The sequence below is a fragment of the Bombina bombina genome, chromosome 3, assembly GCF_027579735.1.
Source record: "Bombina bombina isolate aBomBom1 chromosome 3, aBomBom1.pri, whole genome shotgun sequence".
Lineage (NCBI taxonomy): Eukaryota > Metazoa > Chordata > Amphibia > Anura > Bombinatoridae > Bombina > Bombina bombina.
The window spans coordinates 942,433,210-942,447,913 of NC_069501.1; the positions used below are offsets into that span (position 1 = coordinate 942,433,210).

The 14,704-nt window shown below is 41.2% G+C and overlaps 1 protein-coding gene across 4 annotated transcripts in view; it reads right to left on the reverse strand.

Annotated features, from left to right (window-relative positions):
* ELF1 (E74 like ETS transcription factor 1) overlaps window positions 1-14,704 on the reverse strand; it is a 427,636-nt gene that overhangs the window by 195,039 nt on the left and 217,893 nt on the right. Inside the window, exon 1 of one of the 4 annotated variants that reach the window (XM_053707957.1) lies at window positions 1,290-1,436. The exons of 2 other annotated variants lie outside the window; for them this stretch is intronic. The gene's annotated coding sequence lies outside the window, so the exon portion shown is untranslated. Of the gene's footprint in view, window positions 1-1,211; window positions 1,437-14,704 lie in introns of those variants that run through there. One more of the 4 variants, XM_053707959.1, reaches the window with a different exon arrangement.

Consider the following 14,704-nt stretch of genomic DNA (forward strand, 5'->3'; position numbering starts at 1 on the left):
TATATATAGATGATATTATCTATATAAACAATCAATACAAATCTATCAATTTATGGGTTGTATTGACAACTAATGCTTTTCCTCCTCTGCCAGATTAGTATCTCCCATATAACCCCACCTAGCACTGCGATAGCTAATGTGCAATGTCAGAAAATAAAGTGTTTTCAAGCTCTTCTATGTTGCCACATTGAGGGCAGTATGATGGGCAACTATAAGCACATAATCAGCACAATTTATACCATTTTAGAGTAGTAATGACACTACTCAGGCTGCAGCATGAGTAAATACATAAGATATATTTTTTGTGTAACACAATAGTACCAGAAAGATGAAAAAATGCCAGGAAGTATACATCAACGTGTACCCCTTTCCATGCCACTCAAGGAATCGATTGATTATTCAAATACATACTGTATATTATTAAAAAGCATTGCTATTGTTGGTAAGCTAATAATGACAAATTAAAGGGACAGTATACACCAATTTTTATATAACTGCATGTAATAGACACTACTATAAAGAAGAAAATGCACAGATACTGATTTAAACAAACCCAGTACAAAACCTTTTAAAAAAACTTACTTAGAAGCTCCCCAGTTTAGCACTGTTGATGGGGATAGGCTGGGACACCCAGTGAAAGTAGCTGGGAAAAACGAGAAGTGCAGACACCCCCCACCCTGCATATGAAAAGACAGATAAACAGGAGCCAGCAGGAGTATGTAAACGCGTGTACACAATCAGCACAATGTTATTAAAAAATAAGCAAAACTATACATTGTTACAAAAACACTACCAGATGGGCTATATAAATGGATCATCTATAAAACATTTATGCAACTAAAAAATCAAGTGTACAATGTCCCCTCAATAATACAAAAATAAATAAAATCATTGTCTTGCAAAGACCTATCCTTTACATGATTTACTGCAAAGATTTGTTAAAAAGGTAAGCCAAGTATATATCTAAAATGCGAACTGCTGCAATATTGTGGCTAGCATGGAAATTCCTGCACTTTGTACTACAAAACATGAGCGTTCCTGAGACCATCTACATATATGAATATAATCAGAAGTTGTCACTAAGTCATTGCCTACTGCAGATATCATGAAAAGTTTCTCACTTTTTTCTTGCATCTAAATAAAGGGGTTACAAACACGTACAATAAATACACAGTTGCTAATCGCTCCCCATGAAACAAAAAGGTGTGTACCTGTCTGCAGATGTTGCGAGTCAAGGCTCTGGCCTGGCACAACCATGTAAAATAATTGGGAGAATGTTGTTGCCTTACCTAGCATAGAAGTCCTTAAGAAGCAGGCCGCTGGCAGATTACAGAAGGAGCGGCTATCCCCGCACTTCATGCCTGTTTTCAGTGAGGGGCTGACAGCAAATCTGCAGTCACAGCCCTGGGAGGGCCTGCTGCAATTAACCACCAGGACCAGAAATTCCAGTTCTCTTACATTGCTGCCTGCTTTACTAGGTTAGCTAGCCCGGCCTACATGGTGTCAGGTTGCATGGAGCAGCATTTGTAGCACCTTGCAAAACAAACATATCACATACCTGGATCTGTCTATACCTGTTGACTTCATCTTTAACTCTTTACTTCCCTCCAGATCCACCCCCACATTTCAGTCAGTAGCTAACAGCTGCCTTGGTTTAGGTTATTGTAGCAAGAGAGCCTTTTCACATTATGATTAAATAGCTTGTTTTAGAATATAGATTAGCATTGGTATAAATGTAAATAAATAGAATGTCAACCAATTTATTGTCTGGAAACAGTTATTCTTTCTGTAAGAGACTACAACATTCTCACAATGTAACTTAATTGCATTAACTCAAACCATTTATACATAAAACAGAACAATTAAACATAAATACCCTCCATAATATGTATTTATTTTATTATTAAAAAAAATGTTATCACTGAAAATTGCAACACTCCACCAGAGAGGATGGAATGTGTGTGTGTGTGTGTGTGTGTGTATATATATATATATTTATATTTATATATATATATATATATATATATATATATATATATATATATATATATATATATATATATATATATATATATATATATATATATAAATCCTGTGAGATCACTGTTCATTTTGAGTGCTTACACAGGTGCCTGTGCCAGGAGGGCGGATTCATATTTGGATTTTGGTGCATGTACAGTGAGATTTTATATATATATATATATATATATATATATATATATATATATATATATATATATATATACACACACAGTGTATATATATATATATATATATATATATATACATACACACACACACAGTGTATATATACATATACATACACACACAGGGCTTCAAGCTTAGATATGCACCAGATAGTCCTAAAGAAAGCAGTATATAAATCCTGTGCAAGAATTTACAGAATATACGTATATGCATTTTGTGATTGGTTGATGGCTGTCACATGATGCATTTGGATGAAAATGTAACTAGCTTTGAAATTTGTCAGGAAAAAAAAATCTATCACTCATTTGAAATTTTAACTGAATTTTTAACTGTCTTTTTAATATGCATTTATTGATTATACTATTCTACTGTGTTGTGTTACTTTAAGTAATCACTTCAGTCCTTCCACACACTATTATAGAATCTACTTTACCTGTTCCATGGGTTTTTGCTCGCTGTTTTGTATAGACAAGTTTTACAAACACAAATCTGCCCAAAAAATAAAAATGAATACTAAAAAAAAAATCCCTTACCACTTACTGTGCATATGGTTCACAGAGCATGTCTGCATGTCATGTACATCAGCACTACCAGCTGGCATCAGCTCAGAAAACTGGCTGTGACACTTGTCGTGACAACAATGATGCTATCTGGGTCTCTGAGCAAGCACAACAGTCAGTGCACATGCATTGAGTATACGGACACATGCACAAAATAAAAGTGATCACTGAGGCATTGCTAGGTTTTACTAGAAGCTTTTTTTGTTAATATTTTGCATAAACACCTACACTGATACACTGAGGACATCGCTGTATAAAAAAAAAAAGAAAGAAAAAAGAAAAAAAAAAACAAATTATGCTTACCAGGTAATAATACGGAACCTGGCCACCAGGAGGAGGCAAAGACACCCCAGCCAAAGGCTTAAAGCAGTGGTCTCAAAGTACAGTCCCTGGGGCCAAATGCAGCCCTCAAGATAGTGTAATCTGGCCCTCCCTCGCTTATTAGGTAAATTATTAATCTGACCCCATCAATTTTTTTAGGGTTCAAAGAGGTGTAACAAGCTGATGTTCTAAATAGACAAACACAAGATAAATATAAAGACGAGCATTGCATTGTCCAGTGTAGACTCCCATTATGCACTGCTTGGTCACTTTTTATTCAGTTCCAGAATGATCACTTCACTTGGCTCTCAGAAGATAAATATACATTGTGTATGTCTATTGTGGACTACAGCTCCTGCCATGCACTACTACTTAGGTAAATGTCACGTCCAGTTCCTAGAATAACCAATTCCAAAGCACTCACTCTGTTCAAGTGGTCTCCATGGAGGAAGAACACTTGGCCAGTGGCCCCCAGACTGAATGAGTTTGATATCCCTGGCTTAAAAGGGACACTGAACCCAAATTTTTTCTTTCATGATTCAGATAGCATGCAATTTTAAGCAACTTTCTAATTTACTCCTATTATCAAATTTTCTTTGTTCTCTTGCAATCTTTATTTGAAAAAGAAGGCATCTAAGCTTTTTTTTTTTTTTTGGTTCAGACCTGTGGACAGCACTTTTTTTTTTATTGGTGGATGAATTTATCCACCAATCAGCAAGAACAACTCAGGTTGTTCACCAAAAATGTGCCGGCATCTAAACTTACATTCTTGCATTTCAAATAAAGATACCAAGAGAATGAAGAAAATTTGATAATAGGAGTAAATTAGAAAGTTGCTTAAAATGGCATGCTTTATCTGAATCACAAAAGAAAAAATTGTATTCAGGGTCCCTTTAAATACCTCCCCCACTTCCCTCATCCCCCAGTCATTCTGCCGAGGGAACAAGGAACAGAAGGAGAAATATCAGGGTGAAAAAGGTTCCAGAAAAACAAATAAAATATAAGGCCGCCCCCCATAGAACAAAAACGGGCGGGGAGCTGTGGCTTCTCCCCGTCAGAAGAAAAGAAAATTACCTGGTAAGCATAACTTAAGTTTTTCTTCTTAAACAGGGAGAGGCCACAGCCTGCATTCATTACTTTTGGGAAAACAATACCCAAGCTATAGAGGACACTGAATGCAAAACGGGAGGGAAAGAGAGAGGTCGGATCCTAATCTGAGGGCACCACAGCCTGCAAAACCCCTCTCCCAAAGGCTGCTTCAGCAAAAAACATCAAACTTGTAAAGTCTGGAAAAAGAATGTAAGGAGAACCAGGTAGCCGCCTTACAAATCTGATCCATAGGAGGCCTCAGTCTTGAAGGCCCAAGAGGAAACCACTGCTCGCGTAGAATGAGCCGTAATCCTCAGAGGAGACTTATGTCCCGCTGTCTCAATGCTAAACGGAGGACACTCCTCAGCCAAAAAGATAAGGAAGTCGAAAAGGCCCTCTGACCCCCATGCTTCCCGGAAAAGAGAATAAACAGAGAAAGAAGTTTGTCTAAATTCCTTTGTGGCCTGAAGATAGGACTTAAAGGCACAAACCACATCCAGAATTACGTTGAAAACGATCGTTTGACGAAGGAGTAGGACATAAAAAAGGAACCAGAATCTCTTGATTGATGTTGCGAATTGACACAACCTTAGTAAGAAAACCTAACTTGGTTCGTAGAACAGCCTTATCAGCATGGAAAGCTAGATAAGGAGGGATGCATTGCAAGGCAGCAATCACAGATACTCTGCGCGCAGAAGCAATAGCCTGTAGAAAAGGAACCTTCCAAGACAATAATTTAATGTCTACTTAATGCATAGGCTCCAAAGGAGCCCATGCAAAACTTAAAGAACAAGATTTAAACTCCAAGGAGGAGCAAGATATCTAAACACAGATCTGATCCTAGCAGAGTCTTAACAAATGACTGAACATCAGGAAGCTCAGTGAACCTCTTGTGCATTAACACAGACAGGGCCGAAATCTGTCCCCTCAGGGGACTTGCACAAAACCCCTTCTCCAGTTCATCCTGGAGAACAGAATAAGTAGGTCCTCCACACCTTATGATAGATACGACGAGCAACCAGCTACGAGCTTGAATGAGAGTAAAAATAACACTCTCAGAAAGCCCTCACTTGGCTAGGACTAAGCATTCAATCTCCACGCAGTCATCCTCAGAGAATCTAGGCATAGATGAACAAAGAGACCTTGGTCAGCAGATCCCTGCGACAAGGTAACTTCCACGGAGGAGAAAATAACATCCCCACTAGTCCACGAACCATATCCTTCGCGGCCAAGACGGAGCGATTAGTATCACTGACACCTGCTTGATTCGAGCCACTACACTAGGAAGCAGTGGTAACGGCTGGAAAAATTAGATTAGAAAAATTAGACCCTCCAAGGCACCACTAATTCATCTGTTAGCTCCGCCTGAGGTTCCCTGAACCTCAACCCATAATCTGGGTAGCTTGGTATTGAGATGACATAAGATCCACCTCTTGCAAATCTCTGCAAACACTAGGGATGGAGAGACCATTCTCCCGGATGAAAGGATTGTCTGCTGAGGAAATCCACTTCCCAGTTGTCCACACGTGGAATGTGGATCTCTGACAGCAAACAAATGTGAGTCTCCGCCCACTCCAGAATCCGAGATACTTCCCTCATAGCTAAGGAGCTTCTCGTTCCCCCCTAATGGTTGATGTACGCCACCGAGGATATATTGTCTGATTGGAATCTGATAAACTTGGACGAACCCAGCAGAGGCCATCCAAAATGTGATCGGGAAGGAGTTTTTCCTCTTGAGTCCATAGACACTGTGCCTTCCTGGCACCCCAAACAGCTCCCCATCCTGACAGACTAGCAACCATAGTCACAAATCACCCAGGATGGTCTTGAGACGGACGTCCCTTGGGACAAGCCATCCGGACAAAAACTTGCTTTTTTTTTTAGCTTGCAACATCTCTGGTCTGTTAGAAATATTCTCATGTCTATGGAGTCTCATAGTACTCGAGAATTCTACCCTGGAACTTGATACAAGAGAACTCTCTCTAGGATTTATCTTCCATCCATGGGATCGAAGAAGACAGAGGAGAGATTTCTTGGAGCTATAGCTAGACCAAACGGAAGATCAATAAACTAGAAGAGCTGGTCCAGGAATGCAAACCTTAGGAACTGGAAGTGGTTGCTGAGGATTGGTACATGAAGGGAGCATCCTTCAGATCTATCGTGGTCATGAACTGCCCTTCTCGAACGAGGGGAAGAATGGACCTATGGTCTCCCTCTTGAACGAGGGGATATTTAAAAACCTATTTAAGCACTTTAAGCCTAAATCAGACGGAAAGTTCCCTCCTTCTTTGGGACCACAAAAAGGTTTTAATAGTATCCCAAACCTCTACCTGCGATAGGCACCGGGACAATAACTCCTAAGAGGACAGATCCCGTACGCACCCCAGAAGGCTTCCCTCCTTTCTGGTCAGGAAGACAGGAGAAAGAGGAGGAATCTGCCCTTGGGTGGCTGAGACTTGAAACCGATCTTGTAACCCTGAGCTATGACCTCCAGGACCCATGGATCCTGCACGTCCTTGAACCAAGCGACTGAAAAGAGCGACAGTCTGCCCCCTACTCGATCCAGAAAAGCACCGGGGACCGCCCATTCATGCTGACTTAGACTTTGCAGGCTTCTTGCTCTGCTTGGATTTATTCCAGGACTGAGCCGGCTTCCAAGAGCTTTTGGTTTGCTCAGGCTTAGCGGAGGACTGTTAACATGGGATTTATCAGAACGAAAAGAACTCTTGCAGTAGGAGAGCATCTTTGCCCCCTGTGACCGTGGAGGTAATAGAGTCCAGGCCTGGACCAAACAAAATCATTCCCTTAAAGGGGAGGGAAAGAAATCTAGACTTAGGAGTCATATCTTATTTTATTCAAAAAAACTGCACCTTTATATCCTAATGGCTGGGGCACTCACCACCTCCCATGACCCAGACAGTACAGAGATTTAAAACTCCTCTCTGATAAATACCCGGTCAGGAAAGAATCACATGGTGCACAATGCAGGACTGTCCCTGCTATGAGAAAAAGCGCACCAAGCTTGTAAGCTGCATGGCTCTCAAAGTGAAAGTGAAACCTGTATATTCCATAACAGCCTATGAGCCCATAACATCTCACACATAAAAGCATCATAAAATAAAATAAACATATAAGATTATTCCCCACTGTTCAATAATCCCCCTCAGGAGATATAAACCCTTGATTCTATACAGATAAAAGGACTCACACTGTGACCCTGTCTTCTTGCGTTATCACACATGTATAAAAAAAGAAGAAATCTTACCATAATCTACGCCGTGGAACGGTAACACGGCCCTTCAAGTGCGACAGATATTAGCATCGCTTCTGACAGAGTGAAGAAAGCAGGCAGTGAAACTTGTCAACGCCGATTGCTTATGGAGCTGTTAATATGAGTCGGGATGGTTTTCCAGATAGACTCTCCCTTCATCTCCAGACTCAAACTTTCACCCAGGCTCTCACTGAGAGGCTGACAGGACTACTTAAAGCTCCAGTCCCATCTCGAAGAGTACTACCCTCCATAAGAGACTACTCCAAAACCAAAGAATGACTGGGGGATGAGGAAAGTGGGGGAGGTATTTAAGCCTTTGGCTGGGGTGTCTTTGCCTCCATCTGGTGGCCAGGTTCTATATTCCCAAAAGTAATGGCCTCTCCCCGTTTAAGAAGAAAAAAGGATAACTAGATTTTTTAGCGTCATTTATGTATTTCCTTGTGTTCTATAGCTCCAGCTCCACAAAACAATACTGCAGCTACTTGTGGCATCTCTAAATAATCAATTATATTGACAAAAAGATGGAGTAAAGAAAGGTGTAGGAAACAGAATACTGGAGGAGACATTATGTAAAAATTAGACCTAATGCTCAGTCAGGTTGACCTCCCCATGATCCTTCACTGCTTAATGATAACACAAATTATGAGTGGGGAGAATGAATCACACATGGCAGCTGCTTAAAGTTCCTAGATAAGGTATTTTAAAGACAAAAAGTGATGGATGTACGCTTATGAGAACAAGAATATGTAGGGAATAAAAGAGTGGCAGCTGCTTTGAAACTCTGAAGCCAGCAGAAAGGGACAGTAAAAACAAAATGTAGCTTTTATGATTTAGATACAGCATGCAATTTGAAAACTTTCCAATTTACTTCATTATCCAATTTGCTTTGTTCTCTTGGTATCCTTTGTTAAAAAGCTACCTAGCTGCAGCAATGAACTAATTTTAGCTAGCTGCTTATTGGCGGTTTTTGGTTTCCTTTTTTTTTTTTTTTTTTTTTTTTTTGATTGTCACCCCTCTTATGTTTGACACCCTAAGGCTCGTCCAACCTACGGCTGGGGAGGCACAGTGATTTTTATCTGGTACTCAACTTCAGCAAAAACACCACTGTATGTTTTTGAAAGAGGAAGGCATTTGTCAGTGTAGTGATCTTATTAATTGTAGTCTTGTGAACTGATGAAAGTTGCATAAATGTATAACAACACATGTACAGATGCTTGTGCAAACCAAAACAATGGTTTATATCTAAAAAAAAAAAGTATGGCTTGCTTGACGGTTGTTAATATACGAAGTATGACCTTCTTGTTTAATTATCAGTATTTAGAAAGTATGCACACTAGTCTTTAAATCGACAGTTAAGTCCAAAATAAACTTTCAAATAGGTCATGTAATTTTAAACCACTTTCAAATTTACTTTTATCACCAATTTTGCTTTGTTCTCTTGGTATTCTTAGTTGAAAGCTACACCTCATATGCCAATTTCTTAGACCTTGAAGGCCGCCTCTAATCTGAATGCATTTTGACAGTTTTTCACCACTAGAGGGTGTTGGATCATGTGTGTCATATAGCTAACATTGAGCTCACGCACATGAAGTTACCTAGGTGTCAGTACTAATTGGCTAAAATGCAAGTCTGTCAAAAGAACTGAAATAAGGGGGCAGTTTGCAGAGGCTTAGACACAAGGTAATTAGAGGTAAAACATGTATTTTATAACTGTGTTGGTTATGCAAAACTAGGAAACAAAAATTCTGGTGTTGAATGACCCTTTAAGTGGAAAAAAATAATAATGCCAATATAGTGCCTTAATTAGAAAGGCTACTTGCACCTAATCAACATCATATGGATAAAATCCAAAATATGAAACACTTGCTCAGATATCACTTTTTGCAATAACTATCTGTGACTCACTAGTGAGAAATAGGTTTCTGTGGAAATCACGTATTTTACAAAGAAAAGGGTGTATTTTAAAAGCTATAAATTTATAGTGTAGATAATCAAATATAAAAAAAAAATATTCTGACAGAATTTCAAATGCAGCAACTGAGTAAGAAATAAAATTCTTTCCTGTTTTTAACATTAAGAGGCCTAGTGTCCTCCTTTTGACTGGTAAGTGAACTGGATCAGCTGCTATACTTCAGGAAAGTTCTCCTCTATGAAAAGAGGCTGCGACCAGGTTGACCCACCAAAGAAAATACTGCTAAGCTGGTGCATGGACATTTATTTGAACTAAATGTAAAAATATTTGTAATTTACAAACTACTTGGAAAGTATTGTAGGTTTTAGCGATAACAAATATTTCAGTAAATATGAGTTATGGGAGATTACAGATTGAGGTTAGCAGCCCTCCTAAACGCTATTCTCTCACAGTAATAAGGGACAGTAATACGACAGATAGGGAGTTATATGTCCACAGGGCAAATTATATACCTCATAACGGTGATGTATAATCAAGTGAGCAAGACGGGGTTAATTACAAAAAATAAAATTTATGCTTACCTGATAAATTAATTTCCTTCTTGGCAGTGAGGGCCCACGTAAACATTCATAATCTATGGGAAATATTTCACCTGGCCACCAGGAGGAGGTAAAGACACCCCAAAGAGAACATTGAAATATCCACCCCACTTCCCCTACCCTCTGAGTAATTCAAGCCCAGGATAAGGAAAAGTAGAGAGACAAGAGGGGTAGAGAGGTGCGAAGACTGCCGCCACTACCCAAGATTATGGGGTGTTCGTGGCCCCTCACTGCCACAAAGGGGGGAAAAAAATTATGCTTACCTGAAAAATGTCTTTCTTTCTTGACACGATGAGTCCAAGGATCATCTAATTACTAATGGGATACATCACTCCTGCCCAGCAGGAGGCGGCAAAGAGCACCACAGCAAAGCTGTTAAATATCACCTCCCTTCCCTCCCACCCCAGTCATTCAACCAAAGTAAAGGAGAGAAAGGAAGTAACAAGGTGCAGAGGTGTCTGAAGTTTATAACATACTAACACCCTGTCTAAAGAACAGGGCGGGCCGTGGACTCATTGTGTCAAGAAAGAAAGAAATTCATCAGGTAAGCATAAATTTTGTTTTCTTTCTAATGACACGATGAGTCCACGGATCATCTAATTACTAATGGGAATCAATACCGAAGCTAGAGTACACAGATGATAAGGGAGGGATAAGACAGGGAACCTAAAGGGAAGGCGCCACTGCTTGAAGAACCTCTCTCCCAAAAGCGGCCTCAGCTGAGGTAAACGTGTCAAATTTATACAACTTTGTAAAAGTGTGAAGAGAGGACCAAGTTGCAGCCTTGCAAATCTGTTCCATAGAAGCTTAAATTTTTGAATGCCCATGAGGAAGCAACAGCCCTCGGGGAATGAGCCTGTAACTCTCTCTGGAGGTTGCTGTCCAGCAGTTTCATAGGCAAAACGTATGATACTCTTCAACCACAAAGAAAGAGAAGTAGCCGTAGCTTTCTGTCCCTTAAGTTTTCCAGAGAAAACCACAAACAAGGCAGAAGACTGACGAAAATCCTTAGTCGCCTGTAAATAAAATTTTAGTGCACGTACCACGTCCAGATTGTGCAGAAGCCGTTCCTTCTGAGAAGAAGGATTAGGACACGAAGGAGGAACATCAATCTCCTGATTAATGTTCCGGTCAGAAACTACTTTAGGGAGAAACCCTAATTTGGTACGTAAAACTACCTTATCCGAATGAAAAATAAGGTAAGGTGACTCATACTGTAAAGCCGAGAGCTCTGACACTCTACGAGCAGATGAAAAAGCAACAAGAAACAAAACTTTCCAAGATAACAACTTAATATCTAAGGAATGCATAGGCTCAAACGGAGCCTTTTGAAGAACCTTAAGAACTAAATTAAGACTCCAGGGAGGAGTAACTGGTTTGAACATAGGCCTGATCCTGACCAAGGCCTGACAAAACGATTGCACGTCTGGTACGTCTGCCAGACGTTTATGTAACAAAATAGACATGGCAGAAATTTGACCCTTTAGGGAACTTGCAGATAATTCCTTCTCCAAACCTTCTTGGAGAAAGGACAGAATTTTAGGAATCCTAACTCTACTCCAAGAGTAGCCCTTGGATTTACACCAATATAGATATTTACGCCATATCGTGTGGTAAATCTTTCTAGTCACAGGTTTACGAGCCTGAATCATGGTCTCTATGACCGATTCTGAAAATCCCGGCTTGGATAAAATTAAGCGTTCAATCTCCAAGCAGTCAGCTTCAGAGAAACTAGATTTGGATGAAGGAAGGGCCCTTGAAGTAGAAGGTCCTCCCTCAACGGAAGTCTCCAAGGTGGTAGAGATGACATTTCCACCAGATCTGCATACCAAATCCTGCGAGTCCATGCTGGTGCAAAGAGGATCACCGACGCCCTCTCCTGCTTGATTCGAGCAATAACCCGAGGTAGAAGAGCGAACAGAGGAAATAGGTATGCAAGACTGAAATTATAAGGTACCGCCAGGGCATCTATCAGTACAGCCTGAGGGTCCATTGACCTCGATCCGTACCTCAGAAGCTTGGCATTCTGCCGAGAAGCCATGAGATCCAATTCCGGCTGACCCCATTTTAGAATCGGGCTGGAAAACACTTCCGGATGGAGTTCCCAATCCCCCGGGTGAAAGGTCTGTCTGCTCAGGAAGTCCACCTCCCAGTTGTCCACTCCTGGGATGTGAATCGCCGACAGTCAGCAATTGTGGGTCTCCGCCCACTGCATTATTTTGGCTACCTCTGTCATGGCCGAGGAACTTCGCGTTCCTCCCTGATGGTTGATGTAAGCCACTGAAGTTATGTTGTCCGACTGGAACCTGATGAACTGGGCCGAGGCTAACTGGGGCCAGGCGAGCATTGAAGATTGCTCTCAGTTCCAGAATGTTTATGGGCAGAACAGACTCCGACCGAGTCCAAGTTCCTTGAGCCTTTAGAGAGCCCCAGACTGCTCCCCATCCCAGAAGGCTGGCGTCTGTTGTCACAATCACCCAGGACGGTCTGCGAAAGCAGGTTCCCTGGGAGAGATGAGACAACCACCAAAGAAGAGAATCCCTTGTCTCCTGCTCCAGCTGTATTTGCAGAGACAGATCCGTATAATCTCCGTTCACTGACTGAGAATGTCTAACTGCAGAGGTCTGAGGTGGAAACGGGCGAACGGGATGATGTCCATTGCCGCTACCATCAGACCGATTACCTCCATGCACTGAGCCACTGATGGCTGAGGAGAGGACGGAAGTGCTAGGCAAGAATCGAAAATCTTTGATTTCCTGACTTCTGTCAGAAAAATCTTCATTGATAAGGAATCTATTATGGTTCCCAAGAAAAGTACTCTTGTATGTGGAACTAAGGAACTCTTTTCCAAATTTACCTTCCATCCGTGAGATCGCAGGAAAGATAACATTTCCGTGTGGGATCTTGCTTCTTGAAAGGATGGCGCCTGGACCAGAATGTCATCCAGATAAGGCGCCATTGCAATGCCCCGCAATCTGAGCACCGCCAACAGGGATCCCAGAACCTTTGAGAAAATTCTGGGGGCTGTGGCAAGGCCGAATGGAAGAGCCACGAACTGGGAGCGTTTGTCTAGGAATGCAAACACGGTAGTCCTAAATTGACCCTCTTGGATCAAAGAAAGAATGGAACGATTAGTTTCCATCTTGAAGGATAATACTCTGAGGATTTTGTTTAGACTCTTGATATCTAAAATTGTTTTGAAGGTTCCTTCCTTCTTGGGAACCACGAACAGATTGGAATAGAACCCCAGACCCCGTTCCTGCACCGGAACAGGAACTATCACTCCCAGGTCGGAGATGTCCTGTACACATTGTAAGAACGCCTCTCTTTTTGTCTGGTCTACAGATAATCTTGAAAGCAGAAACCTGCCCCTGGGAGGACAGTTCTTGAACTCTAGTTTGTATCCCTGGGACACGATGTCCACCGTCCAGGGATCCTGAACATCTCGAACCCAAGCCTGAGTGAAGAAGGAAAGTCTGCCCCCTACAAGATCCGGTCCCGGATTGGGGGCAGGCCCTTCATGCTGTCTGATTCAATAGCAGGCTTTTTGGATTGTTATTCCAATCTTGCACTACTTAAAAAATAATAAAAATAATAAAATCTTGCTTGAAGAATCTTTTCTAACACCTAACTTTACCACTTCTTTGCTCTAACAGAGGCAAAGAGAATGACTGGGGTGGGAGGGAAGGGAGGTGATATGTAACAGCTTTGCTGTGGTGCTCTTTGCCGCCTCCTGCTGGGAGTGATATATCCCATTAGTAATTAGATGATCCATAGACTCATTGTGTCATTAGAAATACATTAATTTATCAGTTAAGGATAAATTTAGTTATTTTTTAAATGTTTTCTTGAGGGTCCAAGAAAACATTCATAACCTATGGGAAATCTCCCACATGATGCCTCCGCTTAGGCAAAAACATCAAATCTGTAGAATTTTGTGAAAGAGATTAAGGAAGACCAAGTAACAGCCTTGCAAACTGTTCAACAGAAGTCTCAGTCCTGAAAGTCCAAGAAGAGACACCGCACAGGTAGAAAGTGCCGTAATTTTAGATAGAGGCTGCTGGTCCATTTCTGAGTAAGCCATGCAAATCAGGCTTAGTATCCAGAAGGAAGTAGTAACAAGAGGCACTAGCTTTAGAGGTTGCTCTCCTACATGCCCCAAGTAACAATAGAGAGCACTGTTCCAGGACTCCCGGAGCCCTCATAAAGTATACAAACATAAAAACAGAGTGCGGCAGCATCCAATCATTATTTGTCAAAAAACACCACTAAAAGGAAGCAAACCAGCACATGCTATCCTCCAAAGAAAATGATGCCCTTAATATTGCTTCTATTATTGAACACCCCTACTGGAGGCTACCCAGCAAAGAAGAATGTCCCCTACCCTTAGTCATTAATGCAGTCCCACAAATTAGACAACCAGCCATAGAGGGGATAAGGGGTTCCAGAGACTTCCCAATCAGAAGTCTTTATATGCAGTCTATGCTGCCTTCTCAGCAGCCCCGGGTCTGACAGTAGAATCTTTATTCTGATAGGGACCTGTGACACAAGGAAAAATTAAATCTGTGTAACTACCATTGTTTGTCTATAAAGGGAGGATAGCATAGGTGTACTGGAAGGAGGCATGGGTACTTCCCTGTGACATCAAGAGCTAATATTCACCAAAACTCTAAGAGAATTACATGACTACTAGCAACCCCCTGTACTCTCTTGCAGGAAACAATCCATTAAGGAACATAGAAAT